At 37.8% G+C, this 4,868-nt stretch overlaps 1 protein-coding gene across 1 annotated transcript in view; it reads left to right on the forward strand.

Annotated features, from left to right (window-relative positions):
• Window positions 1-1,588, forward strand: part of LOC119411476 (alpha-2-macroglobulin-like protein 1) — a 670,820-nt gene extending 669,232 nt beyond the window's left edge. The window contains exon 32 of the mRNA XM_037678427.1: window positions 1,334-1,588. The gene's annotated coding sequence lies outside the window, so the exon portion shown is untranslated. The remainder of the gene's footprint in view (window positions 1-1,333) is intronic.
• The last annotated feature ends 3,280 nt before the right edge of the window (window positions 1,589-4,868 follow it).

Here is a 4,868-nt window from a genome sequence, read left to right on the forward strand (position 1 = left end):
TAATATAATTTCAGTCTGTAACAAAAAATGTAAAAGTACCATAAAGCTGTGTGTGCTACAGATATAGTGACAGAAGAGACAAGGATTAAAACGTCAACATGTCTCCTTTTAAAAGTCTGCAAATTTGAATTTATTTACTTCGATGCAAATGTAATCTGACCAGAATTGTATCTAATAATATACAGTAAGTGTTTAAAAGTAGCCTATAAAGCTGCTGAAACTGCTGTTAGTTATTGAGTCGACTAGTAAAAAGTAGCTTCTGTGGCATTTATTGCTTTGCTGTACAGGCTGCATCATGCTACAATTTAGTACAAATTATTAAACAGTACAGCCGCTGTTACTTCTGGTAATAATTCGCTATCTGTCCTGATGCATGCTCAATAATCCAGGTAGAAAAATCTAACAAGGTTAAGTCAGGTCAGGTCATCTGGACGAATTCTTCTTTGCTGAAGAATTCGTCCAGATGACCTGACTTAACCTTGTTGGAAAATTCATTATCAGCTCTCTACATGAATTCTGAAAATGTACTTTTAAAGCTTGGGTATAGATTAGACACTGATCACTGCAGTTAGCTGCAGCTAGCAGAGCAGAAACACAATCTACATGTTAAAAAGTTTTGAAATCATTGGAAGTTAGTTGTTATTTATACTTCAGGTCTAGTTTACATCGTCATTAGCCTTCTATAACATCTAGCTGTTTTACATGATTGTTGTATGAAATTAACATTCATTTTTAGATGCCAGCTTAGCTTCTCCACAATGTCACCAATGCAAATAATAGGTGGGATGGGCAGACTGGGCTGGAGCAGAGTGGAGAGAGACATAAAAAAAGTGTCATTTTTAGTGGATTTTATTTGAGCAGGCATTGTCACCTCTTGCCCCAGCGTGTAGCCAGCCTCCCATAGAATACTATTCTTTCAACAACAGTTATGAGCTTTGTTTTGTTCTTCTCCTATTTATACTGTATGAATCTACTGTATATACTTACAGTTTTGATATACAGTTTTGTGGAAGTTTCTTTGTGTTTGGCTTGTTTTTTCCACATAACTACTTAGAAAATATCCTTGTGAGGTATGATAAACTTGTGAACCATTAAAGACCTAGAGGCCCTTGAAGAAATGCATCTCACCCCCCAGCCTTCATGTCAGTTTGAGACCAAGATCATCTTATGCTGAGAAACAGCATAAGAATCCTTACCAATAAAATTAGTAAGGAGGCCACATCACAATACAGATTTCTCCCAATATTTGCCTTCAGTTCAGTTTAACATTAACTCACACGTAAACTAATCTAAGTTTATTTAATGATGTTGTTTTTTTTCTTTTCTTTTACAGGTTGAAGAGCAAGGTGTGGTCAGTCCTGATGCCAGTATTGGTTCTGGTTTCAAGTAAACCGAAGAGGAAGTGTTTTATTTTATTTTACAAAAAATATGGTTAAAGTACAATATCCTCATGTATTAGTTGCATTTCTCAGCTAAGACTGATTTTTGTTAGTCACCTATGTAACTTTAGAATGAGTGTTTATATGCAATTCAAGCACAAAGAACAGAGAAACACAATAAAGAGATCAGAATAACCCTTGTAAAAAAATTTCATTGCTTTTTATTGTTAGAATTTTCTTTAAAATAATTACTCATGAGTCCAGGATTGAAACTTGACATAAATACATAGTGTACATAAAATACTTGCAATGACAGTAATATTGCCCTTACATATTTGTAAGGACAGTATCATACAACAAAACCCTGAAAACAGTGTTGTCTATACATTAACATGACTACCACCTCTATAAACCAGTACAAATATAGTATTTATACATTCTCAGTACCCAAGAAGATTTCCTCCCATGTCTGCAGCCACCACCTCTACGTTCCAACTAGCTGGGAAATGCCTTATTTCTTCTCGCACAGTTTGTTTCGACTGAAAAAAAGTCCATTTTGTTTAAGTAGTTGAAAAGACAGAAAAGTAACAGACAAATACTGTGACGTGTTTTTTTTTTTTGCTAACACTTGTTAGCCCGGGCTTTGGGCTCCATAGGGAGCAGATGGTCCTCACAATGTAGCATAAGCTTGAAAAATGGATCTTACAAAGTAACATAAACACACACACACACACACAAAGTTGCAATCAGAAGTTTTCAACCCCCCAAACGTTTCAATGATTTATCAAAGTGTCTTCTAAGAGCAAGGTTCTGCTTTGGATGAACTCCTTGTGAGTTTAGTGATCGATCCATAAAAGCAACACTGAAAATGCACAATGTAGTATTTGTGTGTAACACTATATTTTCCCAAGCCAGCATTGTCATAATTATTCAACCCTTCCATAATGTTGTTTTAAAAGCTGTTTGACAGTTTTTCTGGCCTAAAGTGGAGTTGAATCATAATCAAGCCATTGAGAAGTACGATAGATAATGACCCTACATTAGCTTCAGCTGTGACGTGTATATACGTATAAACGCAACCCAAGAAGGTATTAAGGCGAGTTGCAAACATGGGCAAGGAGCTTCCAGAAACATGGAGAGAATATTATTTCATCACACCTGAAGGACTTTGAGTATAAAAAGATTTCCCAAAGATTTTATATTCCAAGAGACACCACTGGGAGCATGATAAGAAAGTTCAATCATATGGAACAGCTGCAAACCTGCCTGGCCCTGGAAGAAAGCCATACATTTTATCAAGAGCTCTGAGCAATTCAGTCAGAAGAGCTAAAAAAAATGTGTGTGACTGCAAGACACCTACAGGATAACATGATGAAGGCTGGTACTAGTGCTTCAGTGGCATCCATAAGACATGCACTGCATAAAGAAGGTCTTCATGCTCGAACTCCAAGACCCACTCCACTTTTGACCACAAGGAACATCAGAAGTTGACTAGAATATGAAAGGAGCAATTTTGATAAGTCTACAGAGTATTGGGAGACAGTTTTATGGACTGATGAAACCAAACTGGAACGGTGTGGATAAATGGACCAGCGGTGTCTGGCAAATGAAAGTCCACGCTTATGATCAGAGGAATACAATCCCTATAGTCAAGGACTGAGGTGGATAAGTGACTATGTGGGGCTGCTTTTCTGCGGTAGGAACTGATAATCCTAATCATGTAGGCCTAACGGGCATTATGGATTCCCAGAAACATCAGGTCATTTTGAAGAGGAACATAATGTCTTCTGTCAAAAAATGAAACCTTGGTGATCACTGGACTTTCCAGCAAGACAGCAATCCCAAGCACACCTCCAAGTCTAAACAAAGCTTGGTTGATTTGTCCAAAAATGAATCAGAGTGGACTTCTCAGTCACCAGATTTAAATCTGATTGAAACTCTTTGGTGGGATTTAAAGAAGGCGGTTGCAGCAAGGAAGCCATCAAACATCACCCAGCTTGAAGCTTTTTTTAAATTAATTAATTTATTTTGAGTGTAAAGAATTCCAGCTGAGAGGTGTAGGAAGCTTGTCAACACTTATCACAACCATTTGTTGGCAGTAATAAAAGCTAAAGGATGCTCCTAAGTACTAAAGTTGGCGGTTGATGAAAACTGCACACTCGCATTCATTAAAAAAAAATTGCTCCCCGGGTGCTTATAGCTGCCCACTGCTCCACCTGGTTGATTTCAGGTGTGATGGGTTAAATGCAGAGAGCCTATTTTGTCATAGTATGGGAACATACAATGATGACAACACATAGCACTTACATGTATGTTGATAGACTTGGAAGAGCTGACACCTCTCAGCAAGAAGGTTGCCAGATTGCCACGGGGCCATTCTGGGTGGAATTTGCATATTTTCTCTGTGCATGCATGAGTTTTCTCTGGGTACTCCAGTATGCTCTCACAACTAAAAACATGCATAGGCTGATTAGTAACTCTTAAAATGTCCCTAGGTTGGGTTCAATTCAAAAATACTTTGAATACTCTGATGAAGCCCTGGGGATAGAGGGCGAAACGGCTCCATAAAAAAAGAGAAACTGTCCAGATGACCCAACTGAGAATTATTGGATTTGATACCTGGATGATTGAGCATGAACTTTGTTGTCAAAAATACTTTATTAATCCCAGAGGGAAATTAAATGTTGTTGTAACTCATCATCCTGGTTTCATTAAAGAGTTGTTCTAGATGCTGATGCTGTGGGCAGGAAGGATCTCTTGTAGCGGATCTGAAGAAGCCTCTGACTGAAGACACTCCGTTGTTGTATGACAGTCTGATGTTGTATGACAGTCTGTTGTTGTAAGACAGTCTGTTGTTGTATGACAGTCTGATGAAGAGGATGATGAGGGTTGTCTATAATGTTCTTCATTTTGTGAAGAATCCTTCTTTGTACAATCATCTCCAAAGATTCTAAAGGAGTCCCCAGAACTGAGCCAGCCTTCTTTATGAGCTTGTTGATCTTTTTTAAGTCACTTGCTCTGGTGCTGCTCCTCCAGCAGATGATGCAGAAGAGACAACAAACTCTACAACAGACTTATAGAAGATATGCAGCATCTTGCTGCAAACACTGAAGGACTTCAGCTTCCTCAAGAAGTACAGTCTGCTTTGTTCCTTCTTGTAGATGCTTCACTGTTGCATCTCCAGTCCAGTCTGATGTCCAGGTGAACCCCAAAGTATTTATATTCCTTCTTATGAATTTGGGGCTGTAATTGAGGCATTTGGGATTTTGAGATGTTAATCAGTTGCTCCTGATCTTAAAAAACGAACTAAAGAAGCTGCAAATATATGTTTAAAACAGAAATGTGGTTAAAAAAAAAAAACTTATATGGGTACACTGAATTTGTATTGGATTTGGAACCCGGATGATTGAGCATTAACTTTGTTTCCTAAATGGTTAGTACAGTAAGTCTTCTGTTACAAATAAGAGGAAATAGAAGAAACAAGAACAA

This window comes from Nematolebias whitei, chromosome 6 (assembly GCF_014905685.2).
Source record: "Nematolebias whitei isolate Nwh7 chromosome 6, NemWhi1, whole genome shotgun sequence".
Classification (NCBI taxonomy): domain Eukaryota; kingdom Metazoa; phylum Chordata; class Actinopteri; order Cyprinodontiformes; family Rivulidae; genus Nematolebias; species Nematolebias whitei.